The sequence below is a fragment of the Camelina sativa genome, chromosome 4 (genome assembly GCF_030686135.1).
Source record: "Camelina sativa cultivar CO46 ecotype springtype chromosome 4, ASM3068613v1".
Lineage (NCBI taxonomy): Eukaryota > Viridiplantae > Streptophyta > Magnoliopsida > Brassicales > Brassicaceae > Camelina > Camelina sativa.
The window spans coordinates 4,373,676-4,390,919 of NC_141883.1; the positions used below are offsets into that span (position 1 = coordinate 4,373,676).

Below are 17,244 nucleotides of genomic sequence, written 5' to 3' on the forward strand. Positions count from 1 at the left end.
CAAATACCAAAGATCTTTGGCAGAAGAAGCCGAGAGTGTCTTCCTGAAAGCCGAGTCCGGAAGAGAAGATTGGAGTAACTTGAGCGCTTCCGTGTCTTTTCTCACGAGATCTCTCCATTGTGAAAGTTCTTCGGGTTGAATCGTCGCCGCTAGCTCTGGAACCTTCGTCGGATCTGTCGGGATCCCGTTCTCGACGACGTCCCAAAGTCCTTTCTCCGTTAGTGTGGCTTTCGCAACCGGAGCCCAGGTTTCGTAGTCCAGATCATTGGAGTCAGTCGCTCTCGCCATAGCCCGTAACCGTTAGGGTTCTTTCAACTTTTTATTCTTCTGTATATGGAGAAGGCAAATAGACTGGTTATATTGTATATTATAGTGAGAATATCATAGCCAATTTCTCTTTTCTTTTTGTTAGATTGTTAATTTCGATTGGTATTATGTTATGTGACACTTAAATCTATCAAAATTCCAATCTATTAAATCCCATAAAATCCTCCAAAATCATGGTTTCAATATTCCTTAATTTCCATTATACAAAACAGCAAAACCATAAATTACATTTTCGAGAGGTGTTACATTTTTATTTTTGAAAAAAAGGAAAACAATTAAAGTTTTGAAATCATTATATGAGCGGGTAGAAATTCGATTTCAGGCTCGGTTTTGGTTTGGTTTAACACAATTAAGTGATATCTTTAACCAAGTGTATTGGGACAAATATTACGCTTAACTACACTCTTGAAGTTGGTTTAGACCATCTGCATTGCATAGTATCCCCAAGAGTTTCTCTTTCTCATATCTAAAAAAATACTAAAAAAATAAAAAAATATTAAGGTCATCATGAATAAGTTTTTTTTTCAATGGTTTTTGGATTATAGTTTTTTGATTTTTTTGGTTTATGGTTTTTAGTTTTCTTATTATTATTTTTTAATGAAAGAAAAAAGTCAAGTTACTTTAGAAAGAGAAAAACTACTGAAAAATAGATTTTAGGTTTTCTTTTAAAGTTGATAAAAAAAAAAAAAAGAACCCTTCAAAATCTAGATTTCCTATATTTTTTAGAAAAGCCATTTTTCTCAAAATCTTGATTGGTTATAAAGTAAACTTTTGGAGAAACTAAAACCAGAGTCAACTTCAAAATTTACAAGCATTCAAGACCTAATATTTAAGAGAAAATTACTTAGTTTGACACAAATGTAATGAAAAATAAATAGATGAACACCCAAAACACTTTCTGACATGGGTTCTTTAGGCACCATTTGGAGGTTCATACGAAGTCTGATCTTTTTAAAACGTTAGGGAGAGCTTGTAGTATTACTGGCTTGAGAATAAGTGGTGGAATTGAAAAGTTAACAGTTGGTTTGTGAGTTATTCAAGCATAGCTGAACATGATTCTTTATATGTGCCGTCACCTCAGCTGTTTATATATGTGCGATTCTTTTACTTGAATCCTATTGAATTGTAGGATGTTCGCTACTGGACTGGATCTTAGCTTACTTGTTGGTGATCTCTTCGTTTTGTAAATGTTGCATTTTTTTTGGCACAACACTATAACTGTTTTTTTTTCTTAAATTATAGATAGTTCTTTACACTTGGGACAACATGTGAGTTTGTAACACAGATGTAATCAAGTGCCAAAATAACGATGATTATATTAATATCCTTGAGAGCGCATTGCAATATCTGAAGCGCCATTCGTGTCTTCTCTCACAATGTTTTGTTTCTTACTAAGTTTTCGTCCCCCTTATTTACCAATAACAAAACTTGACAAAAGCATCATCATTGCATAGTGATTTGAAAGAAGAAAAAAAAGATTAATACAAAGACCACAGATTAATTCATATTGAAGTAACAGAATATGAATCATCACACGAACAAGCTGAAAACAGAATAAAACCATACTCCAAAAGAAGAAGAAAAAAAGACCTACATAACAGTAGTCATCATATACGTCTACCATACGAGTTAAGTCTAGTAGTACCACCAGATAGTGAAAAGAGCAAAGCTTCTTAAGAGGTGAGATTACCTCCTTGAACCACCTGCAAACGAATAGACAATCCTTTCTCATCCCACGTAGTATCACCAAACACTACTCCATTCCGATCACGAACAATGCACTCACCATGTTCTCCCGATTTGAATGAACAGCCTCTTGAATTCATCTGAGGAACACTCAACACGTTTCTGTTGATCCCACGAGGCACAAAAATCACATTAGCGATCGTCTTCTTCTTCCCTCCTTTTATCACAACCTTCACATCACCAATTCCTTCTGCCATGACCACCGTCCCATCAACCAAACCAACCTTAGCTTTGTGTGTTCTGTCTAGAGTCGTGAAAAGCTTCTCATACGGAGTCATATGGATCGTGGCATGCCCATATATCATCCACTGATCCTCCTCGTATGTGAAATCACTCAACTCCGACTTCGCCAACAGTACATAATCAACTAACAATTCTTCTCCCTCATCAGTAGTCTGACTCTCATCAGCTTCTGTCCCAGCAGGTTTCTGATTCCTTCTGAAACAGAAACCTCCATGATACACATATTCTCCACGTTGAATGTAACTACCACCTCTCAAACTAACTTCACCACTCAAGTCCCCTGCCTTCGGATTGGAATTAAAAAAACATTCTTCTTGGTCATGACCGTTCTTGTTGTACACGCCACACCACTTACCAGACTGGTACTTAAGCCTGTTTAGCTTCAACATTAGACGAACATCATCCTCCTAGATCGAATCATAGGAACGAAAAATCTCAACAAGCTTCTTAAGATTCATATCAAGCGCCTTCATATCAATGAGTTCTCCCAAAAGAGGAACATCATCACTGTATGATGAACCAGAGAGAGACGCTAAAACCTTCTTAACAACCTCAGAATCAGACTTCTCAATTTTCAAAAGACGCAACTGTTCTACCACTTCCGTAACCCTATCGGAGTATGAATCGATCGATTCTCCTTCATACATGCTAAGTTCTTCGAATCGTTTCTCTAACCTAACAAAAATTTCGCTTCTTCGTTACCTTTCTCGAGTGTATCCCAAAGCTCCTTGGCAGATGATGAAGCCGAGATGGTTTTCCTGAAGGCCGAATCTGTGAGTGAAGCTTGTATGATCTTGAGCGCTTTGATGTCTCTCATCACACGATTCCTCCAGTGAGCGAGATCTTCGACCTTAATCGTCGCCGCTAACTCTGGAATCTTCGTCGGATCCGGCGGGACTCCGTTTTCGACAACGTCCCAAAGTCCTTTCTCCACGATTGTTGTTTTCGCTGTAGGAGCCCACATTTCGTAGTTCAGGTCATCGGAGACACCGTCTTGTGTATTCGCCGCCGCCACCGTCATAGTCGTAACCGTCAGGATTTTGTTTAACACTTGCAGAAAGAGAATCCCCCTATTCACACTGACCACAACGTTTTCTATTTAGTATTTATACAGTGATGTTAATCCAAATCGTTAACCCTAAAGGTGTAGATATTTCTAAGTTAAGATCGCTTATTGGTTCGGTTTAGTGCAATTCTCAATGAACCAAAATCCGATTTGGTTGGAGTTTGTTAGTGGGTTAGTTGTTTAACTTTGCTTGTTTTTTTTTTTTTGGTCAAACGTTTAACTTTGCTTGTAAAACTAGTTTTATAGAGGTATGGATGGACTAGTGGTAGTTGTTAAAATCTAGAGGTCTAAATCTACTATTAAGAGTGTGTGTAAGAGTAGGTAAGATAAGAATGCAAAGTATGTAACAATGAAGTTTTTACTAATCTCTCTTAAATCATTTTATCAAACTCGAGAATCAAAATTACTAATTATAAAAATCACACACATAGAAGAAAAGTTGAGCCTAAAGACTCGGAACTAGAACAAACAAGAGGGCACAACATCTAAAAAAATCTAAAATTTTCAGTCCTACATTCGAATGAGTTCTGTTGATGGTTTATAATCTAATATATTAAAGGAGAAGTCGAAAGAGCTCACAGCCAATTTCACAAAAATTAACGTTGTTTATCTTTAATAAAATTACCCTTAAAAAAAAATTCGGACAAGCTTTTGTTCTCTATTTAGGTTGTTGAAACGCACCACATTCATCCTCAGACCTAAGATTACTAATTTACCATTAATGAGATTCAAAACTGGACCTTTTTACCCTTTAAATTAATTTAGAAAATTATAAAAGATTAAATTTTCTTAATTATCTAAACTATATAATCTTCAAAACGTGATTTTATAAATTGAAAAACCCTAAAACCTAATATAATGGGCTTTATATAAAACCCAAACAAAATATACCGACTTATTCAAAACCCTAAAATTATAGGTTGTTAACTAATATATAAATAGGTATAACCCTAATCATTCTCCATAATTTCGAAACCTTAAAAAAATAAAAACCCTAAATTTCTCTCATGTTCTTGAAATTATATATGTATTATAGTCTTGATGATCCTTTATATGGTTATTGATATTCGTTTTCGTGTTCTAATCATTCATATCCTCTTTCTGTAGTATTTATTTGGAACGCAAGTTCAAGCATTACCAAAACTTTGTGTATGGTTTCTTTACTTCTTATATTATATTGTATAGGTTCCTTGATTTATTTATTTAATTTAAAGATTTGTAAAATCTAATAATACTAATTCTTATGTATCAGGTGAGTTAGTAGATGGTCGTGATCTTAATTCTATGTGTCCGCACAAGAAAATAAGGTATTTTATTTTTTTGAATACTTAAACTTAATTCTTTATACCTTGATGATGCTAAATTAAAATGCTCATGTTTATAGTTGCAGGAAGGCTTCTGAAGATGCTAATAATAATGATAGATGTTTGGTAATTTTAATAGTAAACAATTATATCATCTTTATCGAATTTTATTCATGTGTTTGTGGCTCTAATAAATAAATATAAATCAATAGGTAGAGGTGGCGAGGACTATTGAACATTTTTATTTGATTTCTGCCTCTTCATCGTTGTTGAAAGGTATGTTGCTAAATTAAAAATTCTTTTGTTAATATTACAAAAATTTCTAAAGATTTATTTAAAAAGATACTAATTATTAAAATTAAAACATTATTTAGATGAATCTACCGATGATCGTATGGTGAAAAACAGGCATTGTTCTAATTTTTATAAGAAAGATTATTAATATTGAATATTTTATTCAGAAAATCATTTCAATATTTGCAGTTAATGATTATTTTTGCAGGAAGTCTATGAATGGTGCTAATAATATCCCAACATTTATGGTATATTATTAAATAAATGATTTTGTTATTGTTTTAAATTATCTACTTTTTTCCTCGGATACAACATCATTAGTTTGATTAATCAACAGATTAGAGATGCATGGTCAACAATACAACGTCTTTCGGCTATTGCTCGGTAGTTGTTTATGTTAAAAAAGCAGACTTGACCTTAATTCTTTGTTTAAAACATGTTCCAGCGTTTTTTACTAATTGCTTATTTTGGTATTAACACGGTAACAATTTGTGTTTAAAAGTCATCCTGATACTAATACTTTTTTAAAAACATGATACTAGCATTTATGATCAATCTCTTTAACCCTAACCTTAAATTTTTGGTATTATATGCAGAGAAGCTATTAATCGCAAAGAATCTAAGTCGTTTCCTTTCCATTTAAGATACACGGTAATTATTAAAAAAATATATTCTCATTAGTTTTTTTCTATTAGATCTAATATATGACATTGTTAATTTTTTAAAAAAATAGTTTGCATATGGAAGAAGGAATGATTGGTGTCGTAGCAAAAATTATGGCGTGAAGAAAGGAGAAGAACGAAATTTAGAGAATAGTAGTATGAATGTTCTAAGATCTTATAATTGTTGTTTTTTAAATATTGTTTTAGATGGATGAATATTTTATGAAATAAAAATATTTTGAAAGTTTAACTATTTTATTAATGAAAATCTGGTATTTTTTATAATATCGACCAAAAATAAGAATGAGTGGAATACAATTCTTAACAATACTATCGAACGGATACTAAAGTTCTTGATCATTATCAAAATTTTAATAAATCAATGAATTGCTATATTGATAACTATAATTTTTAAAAATTGTGATAAATATTATGTTCAAAATTTTGAAGATTATTGTTAAGTTAATGTAAGGTTGTTAATTTAAAATAACAATTACAAAAGTTATGATAAAATCTTAAAAATTATTTATTTTACGTTATGTAAAGTAGGGTTGATAAATTAAAGAAGTATCCTATATTCAAAACAGAATAGATACGGTGTATTATCATGATTAATGTAAAAATAGAAAACGTAAAATAAGCATTAAAAGCCGTAATGATAAACATCAAGAAGTTTACTATTTATCTATAAAATAAATGGAAGTGTAGAGATAGTATGTCTAGAGATCTATACAAATTTAGTTAAATGATTTGCTAAACATATATTCTCAAATATCACTTCCAAAAATAAATGTAAAATATATATTTATTAACATGTGCTATATATATACGACTATTCGACTCTTTTTGTGACTTTTAACCTAAATCAAAGAAGAAAACCAAAAACAAAAAAAATGGTTAGGTATAGCCTTTTTGATGATGTTTCGCGATTAAATTCTTCTAAATACGAATTGAAAATTCGTGTGAAGGTTTTGTGTTTGTGGGAAGAGAAAGGTCCAAGTTTGGAGATGGTTTTATCTGATATTAAGTTATTTATTTTATTCTAATCATACAGTCATTAAATATTTCAAAAATAAAGCGTATATGTAATTATACCTGAAATTTATAATTTACGTGCTTTGAGTATATTGTTTTGCCATATAAAAATTGTATTATGCGACATTTATCAATTCTATGTTTTATTAGGGTGTAAAGGTCCAATGTTCCTTTCGTGGAGATGTTTATGATCGTTTTGTCTCAAAGTTCAATGTTGGTGATTGGCTTGATTTCGAAGACTTTAAGGTTGTTGAGCAGAATAGTTCATGTTTAGCTACCACACATCGTTACAAAATTGTTATTTTGTACAATACCAAGATTAAAGAGAATTCAATTGTTGGAGGGGAAGATTTTTATGATTTCGTCGATTTCAAACTCATTAATGATGGTACCCAATGTGAAGATTACTTAGTCGGTGAGAAATTATTTTCGTTAATTTAATATTAATTTCAATTATTATTTGTAAATATTTGTATTTGAACTAATTTAAATTTTATACAGACCTCATCGGTGAGGTTGTCAATGTTGGCGAATTTAGTTGTAATTTCAGGAAATTACAACAAAAAGAGGAAATCAAGGGGTCGGAAAATCATGAGAAACATGTTGACGTATCACAAAGTGATAATATCCGTAGGTTATTTAAGTATTGTACTCGATTTGGTTCTGAAAAAAGGAAAAATGTCTCTTATCATGATCACTCAGAATCAGATTGCATAATCTTTTAAGAATCTGATGATGGCAGTGATGTTGGAGATCAGGACGATGATGATTATATACAAGAAGAAAGCGATGAGGAAGATGATGTTTGTTATGATACAATGGATGAAGAAGAGGATCATACTGAAGAAGAAACTGATGATGAGGGCGAGTACCAATCAGATAATAGTGATAACGATGATCATAATAAGGATAAATATGTCCAAGATTTAGAGGAGGATGAGGAGGACGCTGGGATGCAAAGTATTGAAGAAAACTTTAAAATAAATAGTAGAGCAGAGGATTACTCAATTAACCACAAAATATCTTTTGATCTTCGTGATTTCAGGTAAATTATAATACTCATATATATATATTATACATAATTATAATCTTGAATTGTTTATATCAACATACAATTTTAATTCTTTAAAGTTTAGTGGAACCCTAATAAGGTGTGAATTATTTGAAACCACGGCTGCAAAATTCTACGATACTTTAAAATCTTTCCGGGGTGATCGTTTAATTTGTGTTATTCGATGGGGTGTTATTAAAGTTTTCCAAGGTATACCTTCAATTTGATGATATTTATTGCTCAGTTTTGTTGATCGGGTATTAAAAGAAATAATTATGTTTTAACTTTGCAGGAAAAAGAAGTATATCTTCTACAGTTTATACGTAAATAAAACTCAATTCGCAAAATTCAGAGGTGGCGAAAATGATGGAATTGTAAGATTATCAATTCTGTTCGTGCTATATATTATATGAAAACAAAAATCGTTTATAAACTTCTTTTCATATACTAATTAACCGATTTATAGGAGACCAAGGAAGAGGACTCGCAAATTGAAGACTGGCTTCCTCATTCTGTTTGTTTTATTATGGATTTTAGGGGGTTTTAATTATTTTATACTTAAATAATAGATGGATTATAATTTTTGGTTTTAATATAAATGTAAGTTTTAAATTTATTAATTACATATAACTATTTATTGTTTAAATGACCATAAAATTTTACTTTAAATAAAACATGATAAAAATAACTACATATAAAATACTTACAAAAGAAAGCTAAATAGAAAGACTTTTAAGTTTCCGATAAAGTTTTAACAAAAATCGTAACAAAGATATGATAGAACAATGCATGGTAATTAAAAGATGTCAGCATGCAAGTTGTATAAATTTAAAGATAGACCTACAATCTGAAATTTAGAGTTTCAACCGTCCAGTTTAATTTTTTTTTTAAATAAAGTATTTTGAAAAAAATGAAAACATTATTGATTCTTATCGAACAGAGACTCATGCAGATTTCCCTGTGTAGACCACGAGTTTTAATACAATCCACACAAATCTATAACTTTGATTCTTATACTCCTTATCTTATTTGGTTTATGAATATATGAACTACAACAAAAATTAATGTAATATTTGAAACTTCTATCTGAAACTTTTCCTTGCTTTTAAATACACGAAAGAAAAGCAATCGGGATGGTGCTGTACTTAAAAGATCCGAGTCCTACGTTACGAAATCCAAAAATTGGTGTGAAAATTCTTAGAGAATGACCACCTCATTTTATTCAAGGACAACTTTTTTTTCAAAGTTTGATTTTGGTAGACGAGAGGGTAAGTTTTCTTCTTCTTTCCATTTTGCTGTAATTTTTTTCAAATATTAAATGAGATATACAACAAAAATAAAATAATGAAATGCTATATTGTATTTCTATTATAGGGAAATAGGATCGATGCCAGGATAGATGCGCAACTTTATGTAGAAAAATACTATGAAAAGATCAATGAAGGAGACTGGTACGAGATTTTTGGGTTTGTAGTGATTGAAGGTCAACAACCATTCCGAAACTCAAACCATCCGTTTGAGATCCTGATCCAGGATAAAACAAAAATGATTCCAATTAATCCGCGAGGTACTGACAATTTTATCCTTCTGTATGATGCATTGAGAATGCGTATTCGACGCCTGACGAGAAGAACCGTTGTGTAGGTAAGATTTTATACTTAAGTCATCTTAATTAATCCATCCTTATCTGATGATATCCTACTTTAAAATGATGTATTTTTGATTTTTTGTTTTTTTTGTTTTTGGTTTTCCATTGGAATTATCTTTTATGTTAGATGCCTTAGGAATGGTGGTACATGTAAACGATCCTCAGACAATTGATTTCCTTGAACATCAAAATGGCTACATTTCAGAGAATGAAGTTGTGACATTCACCATCCTTGAACACAAGTAAGAGAATATTCAAAACTTTCGATAATATTTGAAATACATTCGATTATTATTTAAAACAATTCTTGATTAACTTATACACAATCAATTTATTTTTGAAAGTGGCCAAGAGATTGAATGTGTTGCTGTTGGTTCGGTTTGTACTGCATTTCTTGAGAAGCGGAGAAAAATTATTTCTTCCCCTAACTATGCTAATGAACCAATAATGTGTATTCTTCTATTTTGGAGGAACTCTGTTTACGAAGGTACTGTTAAATTTATAGTCTCATATACAACTCAAAACTATCATTTTCTTACTTAAATTCTACTTTGCTAGGTATGCAATGTTTTTTGATGTCTCAGTTACGATGCTCAAAGGTCATTCTTGAAAATGAAGTGGCTGGAATTAATACTGGCGATATGTTGTAATGTCATTAATTTAATAATTCGAATAAATTTTGTAAAATCATAATTATGCGGGAGTTTTAATCCTGAGTTATTCAATTTTTACAGACAGTGGCTAGACGTCGATTCCAGTGATGAAGACAATGAAGATGAAGATTGAGTCTATTGTTTGAGCAGCTAGCTGTAGATCCACTTCTCAATGTTTCTTATTATGACAGTTTTACTACTGTTTTTTTAGACTTTTAAAGACTAATTTGATGAAACTTTAGACATGAATATTCGTGTTTATTTATTATGTTTGGAATGATTATTATCATTTTCATTAACTATTTTACAAATATAAAATATCTTAAAAAGTACTCTGGTATATTAACTTGGTAAACCTAGATGGGCGTGGACTTAATAGACGCCATTATGAAAGCCTTCGCGGCTCTTAAAACTAATATTTAAGCATTCTATGTCTTTATAAAAATATTGCGACCTTTTGTTTTCCCCTGTCAACAAAGAAAAAAAAAATATCATCCATATCCTTGTGGTAAGATCTCAAACGATATTTTCTTAATTTTTTCCTTTACTGAATTCTTAACTTTGAAGTTTAAAGTTTTCATAAATATTTTTTCAGAATTTGAAATGGAAGGTGGAAGTTCTAGAAACCACAAAGAGCTCATGTCAGATTTCGAATGGGAAGATGGAGCAATCGAGAAGGTTAAACAAGCGTTTCAAAAAAACGAAAGACGTGGTAATAAAGGAAACAACGAGACATTTCACTGCGATCCTTGATATGTTGAAAGAGTATATCAAGAAAAAGGAGGAATCTGTTGGCCTAATCTGTCAACTTGAAACAATCGATGCTCAAATCTCACTAATGAACGATATCTTGGAGGGGCATATCGACTTGGTTGCAGAGCGTAACAGGTTGGAAGATGTTAGGGTTGTTATTGAGAAAGATGTCAAAGAATGTGTTGTTCCAAAAATTGATTGGGATAAACTTCGTGTTCCTTTTAGTGGTCAACAATTTTAAGAATTTCATATTAAGCGTTTAAAGTTCTTGCATATTTATTTTTATTATCTGTTGAAAAATGTAATCGTTTAAAGTTCTTGCATAAAAATATATTTGGTGGGTACTGAAAATGTATGTATATATACCATTAAGTTTATCCAATGATAAAGTAATAAGGAGTTTTGACAATATCGTAAAATGTAAAAATTCCAAAAAAAAAAAAAAACATAAGGAATGTATATATATATTTTATTATCTGTTAAAAAATATAAGAATTTAAAGTTTTTGCATAAAAATATATTTGGTGGTTACTGAAAATGTATATATACCATTAAGTTTATCCAATGATAAAGTAATAAGGAGTTTTGACAATATCGTAAAATGTAAAAAGTCCAAAAAAAAGAAAATATGAGGTATATATATATATGTATATATATATATATATATATATATATATTCGTTTACCACTTTATAGAGTCAAGATCGTAGGTTTCGTTTATTCTAAGATTTTTTTTTCCTTTTGAAAACATGGCAAACCTTCTATCCAAAATTATTTTAATAAAAATCGAGAAGAGAGACTATTTTTACGATGTGGATGACCGAAACCCCTTTACACATGAGTGGAAAATTAACGTCAAAATTTTGAGGAAGTTTGAGTACCGTCATCCTCTTTTTAAATCAACAGACTTGATTGTAGTTGATGATAAGGTATATATATTTACAGTATATATCGCGTTTTGATAAATTTCAAAAAAAAATATGTTGCTTATATATTTTTAATGTAGGGTAAAAAAATTCATGTGATGATGCGTCCTCTTTATCGTGATATCTTTATAAACGATTTGGAAGAAAGTGAATGGATAACGTTATCAAGATTCTCACTAACCATGGTTGATGGGATTTTAAAGCTAATTGATCATCGTTTTATGATACATTGGGGAGACAAGACATGGTTTAGAAAAATTCATCCTTTGTCTTCCAAGCAGTTTTTTTCTTTTGTATCATTTAATGATATCAAAAGCGGAAATTTAGACCCTAATTATTGTGTAGGCGAGTTCAAAAAAAAAACTATATTATAAATTTTAAATATATCTGTTAATTTAACTTTTAATTGAAATTTTATGAGCAGACATTATTGGAAGAGTGTACACTGTTGGAAATCGTTTTGATGAAGGTCCACCATATAAAGAATAGAATGAGTTGTTCGTTTTTTTGGAAGATACTGAGTAAGTCGTTCTATTATCTAAATTTTAATTCAATAATACAATCATACTCATTAATGTCTCTAATTGTAAACGAAGTATAATTGTAGGTTTGAACGATTATCATGTCGTTTACCAAAAGACTACGCGAACGCCTTTTTCAATAACTGGATTCATTGTAATTTTGATATCATATGTGTGTTACGTTTTGCCAAACTTGAGACTATTAAAGGTTCATATTATTTCTTCACGTTAAAATTATAATCGCTTAGTTTTTAAAAAATGTTAATTATTTAGATATTGTTAATGTAGATACATGGATGGCAAAAACGGTGCACAATTGTACTATGGTCATGATCAATCCTACATGTCCTCAAGTCACGCAGATGTTTGATTCCTTTGCCGAAATGGAGAACTGATTTTTAAAATTTTAAAGTGTAATTTGATATAATTTAAATCGTTATGATATTGAGCTTGGATTTTAATTTGATATATTTATATTCTTATAAATTATAATTTTGGTGATTATCATACAGAATATTATTTTGAAGTGATTCTGAGAGAAAGTAGAATTTATAAATTATTTGATATTAAGATTGTCTGAAATTAAACTAAACAAATTGAAACTATACTAAATGACTAATCATATAATAATTTTAGCATGATATAATCAACGAATATTATTATAGTATAAATATTAACCAACTAACTAATTAGGGGAATTACAAAATTAATTATGAAGATAATATAAAATTAAAATAGGAAATTGAAACTTTTTAAAAAAAGGTTTTAATCAAACTCAGCAAAAAAAAAACATAAACTATACTTGAATTATTTGATTATCCCGAAATGCTTGTGATGATACCATAATTTGGAATGTAAATATTTTAAAAATATTTAATACTTATACAAGACAGAATTTAGAAAAAATCGGAGAATAAAATAATATAGATTTGGTAATTAATTATAATTATACACATACCATTAAAGTTTTGCCGATGATAAATTTTTAGAATTTTGACAATATCTGTAAATGTAAATATTCCAAAAACATAATTACTGTATTATGTATATATATATAAATACGTATAAAAGTCAGAATGTATGATTTGTTTTATACTAGGTTTTTCAAACATAAATATGGCTAACCTTTTATCCAATGCTATAAAAAATAAGATCGGAAAGAGAGACTATTTTTTTCGATGTCGACCTAAACCCCTTCGTTCATGAGTGGAAAATTAATGTAAAAATTCTGAGGAAGTTTTAGTGTCTTCATCCTCTTTTCAAATCAACAGACTTTATTGTAGTTGATGAGAAGGTATATTTTTCACTATATAATATTTACTTAAATTTTTTTTAAATCTTTATGTACTTATTTATAACGTTTACGTAGGGTACGAAAATTCATGTGTTGATGGGTCCTCCTTATCATGACATCTTTATAAACGATCTGGAAGAAGGTGAATGGATAATGTTATGAAATTTCTCATTAAGCAATGTTGATGGCGGTTTTAGGCCAACTGACCATCGTTTTAGAATACATTGGAGATACCTGACATGGTTTAAGAAAATTCCTCCTTTGTCTTCAGATCAATTTTACTCTTTTGTATCATTCAGTGATATAAAAAGTGGATATTTATATTCTGCTTATTGTGTAAGTAAGGATGATAATTTATTATTATATTATAAGTTAAGTTTAAAGTGGTTGATTAGTTTAACTATTGAAAAATATTTGCAGATCTTATCGGAAGAGTCTTTAGTGTTGGAAATAGCTTCGAACAAGGTCCACCATACAAAGAATGGAATGAGTTATTTGTTGTTCTGGAAAATATTGAGTAAATCGTTCTAATTTAATAAGCTTTACGTTTTAAATATCCGTAAATTTGAAAAATACTCAAAGAAGTAAATTTGTAGGGGTGATCGTTTCTCATGTCGTTTACCAAAGGACTATGCAAACACCTTCTATGATCATTGGATACATCATGTCAGTGATATTATTTTTGTGTTACGTTTTGTCAAACTCGAAAGTAATAAAGGTTCGAATTATTTCTTGCTGATATAATTAAAATTGATTTGTTTATAAAATAAGTTAGCTAATTATAAAAACTTTATTTTTGTACATACATGGGTGGCAACCACGGTGCACAATTGTACGAGTGTCATGATCAATCCTCCATGTCCTCAAGTCACACAGATGTTGGATGCTTTTGCTGATATGGAAATTTGATATAAATTTTAAAATGTATGCTTTTTATAATTTATATATTCATAATTGATACTTTAATAAGATTTGATAATGAGTTTGGATTTAATTTTGATATATAATACTATTTCATTGATCATATAATACATAATTCAAAGTCTTTTATATTATTCCTCTTTGTATTCAAAACAGTTTTCCCGTCTGAAAAATTCAAAGATATCTACAGATTCATGAATCTTCCAATTATTAAATTAATAGGTGTGAGTGGTAACATCCCTTCGAGTCAAGACTTTTGATGCAACCATAAACACCGTATAAATTCTTATAATCGAGATATAAAACTTAACACTAAATTATTACCTCTTCAACTTCAACATTTCACTCTCTTTCGAAACTTCTCTCAATCTCAACAACTTTTTTTTTGGATTTTTATTTTTTTTTTAAATGACGAGATTTGTATTGCTTGACAAATTGAACCCTTGGACAAAGGGATGGATTATTTGTGTCAAGGTTTTCCGTTCATGGAGAGTGAGAGATTTTTCGAATGATGTATAGACAGATCTGATCTTGGTCGACGAAGAGGTATGTTTTAAAAATTTATTTTGTTGTTTCTTCATATGTATGGTGTGTCTAAGAACCTTGGAAAATCATTCTCTGAATTAGGGTACATTTGGACATGCTACTATCCCGACATCACTCTATGGTGTTCCGTATTTTAATATGTCGGAAAATCGAACTTATGTTATAGAGAATTTCGAAGTCAAGGACGACATAGAGCAAATCCAGAAAACTAATCTCGGTTATCAGATCTTCTTCACAGAGAAAACTATAATCAGCTTTGCAAGAGATCCTATAATTTGTAAACCTTTTAATAATGTAGGTTTTAAACGTGTTTATGATAATGCGTTTCATGGAAGATGGCCTTATGGTAAGTGATACTTTATAATCTATTGTTTTTGAAAACTTTTATTTGTTATTTATAAAACATATTATACATTTTTATGATAGTTAATTTGATTGGATGCATCACTAATATGGGGGAAATCAAGAGTTTCAAAAAAGAAAATAGTGCCGATCGTTGGAGTTTGATGGATCGCTACATAAAATTCACAATCAAGTCGATTGGGTAAGTTTTTATATACAGTTATAACAAACTATAATTAATATATAAGTAAAATAAGAAATGAATAGATTTATTATTAAAAAGAGTTATATGAACTTGATAAAATCTGTTGCATGATTTTTTGGTTTCATTTGTTCTTTTTCAAGGGGAAATGTACTTGATTGTTTTGCAACAGGATGTTATGCCAAACATATGTTCAAAAAATTCAAGCAGGGTAACGGAAAAAGGGTTTGTCTGTTCAAGATGTGGAAAGCAGTCAGATTTGGAGGTGATTACATATGTTTATAATACATTGTTTGTTTAAATTCAATGCTGTAAATTATTATAATGAAATTATTAACGAATTTCCTTATTTCTATAAACGATGGTGCTAGACAAGAATGTTTTCCTAACAAACGTGATGGATGCTTGGACATATTAGAGGATCCAAAGAGTGAAGAATTTGCATACTATATGCTCATGTAATTCAAATTCTAATCTCGGATCATCTCTCAATAAAAAAAAATTCTATTATCTGGATATCTATGAATTATACATTAATTTAATCTAAACGTTTAGGTACAATTACGTTGATCATGGTGAGAAAAGAATTCAAGATTTGGATGAAAACGACTATCGTTTTGTTATGGACTTAAGGTAATTATCAAAACTAACTTTATTTGTTTAATGATTAATTGATATGCACAATACTGATTTAAATTAATTCTTCTGCAAAATACAGTGATGCACTTGACTCCTATATACATCTTGCTGTTGAAGATACTTTTGAGAAACATCGAATCCCCTATTGAGTACTCTGTTCATATCCGATTTACAAAATTATGTAATTTAATTGTTTTATTGATAAGTACATTTGGTTAATCTTTATTTAAAAATATCTTGACAGATATTTAATTAATTAAAATAACATTATTCAAATTATTTTTAAAAACTTTACTTTAATTACAAATGACGACATATAGATATTAGTGCAATTTTATATTGTTAAAGCCCACTATTATAATTTACAAACTAGCGTTTATTTTAAATTTCGATATATGGTAATTTACAAGTGCTTGATGATTTTATAAAAGTTGCAAAAGTATGATTATGTAAAATTTACGTTTAAAAAAAAAAAAAAATTAGAATATTCATATATGATATGTTTACATTCTTCATCATTATCGTCTTTAAAAAAAAGTAATTATTTAAATAAACATCAAGTCGGTTGTATAACATCTCTCTCTATATATATATATATATTGATACGCTAATATGTTAAAAAGTTATATGCACAACTCAATATGAATTCTAAAAAGATGAATCTTCGTCCGTTTGTTCAGTTAAGGGATCTCAACCCTGCGCTAGACCATCACAAAATTAGAGTCCGTATCATAAGACTTTGGAAGTCATTCAAGTCTTTACAGATGGTCTTCGTTGATAGTGATGTAAGATTTAATAAAATATTTAAAGCGTGATATTTAATTGATATCTCTATTATATTTTTAGTAATTTCGATAATAGCTTTTTAACTTCTAATCGTTAAATATAGGGTACAAGGATTCATGCATCTATTGAAGATGGGTTGGTCAGCAGATTTCAGAGCCAACTCGTTGTCGGCGAGTCTAAGATAGTTGATACATTCAGCTTAGTAGATTACGATAGTAGCTATAAGACAAGTTCTTTGGGATTTAAAATCGTCTTTTATAGAACCACTATAGTGAAACCATGTGAT

General features: G+C 29.9%; 1 pseudogene; it reads right to left on the reverse strand.

The window, feature by feature from the left end:
- Nucleotides 1-1,755: 1,755 nt before the first annotated feature.
- On the reverse strand, nt 1,756-3,413 carry LOC104779814 (uncharacterized; annotated as a pseudogene).
- Between the last annotated feature and the right edge of the window lie 13,831 nt (nt 3,414-17,244).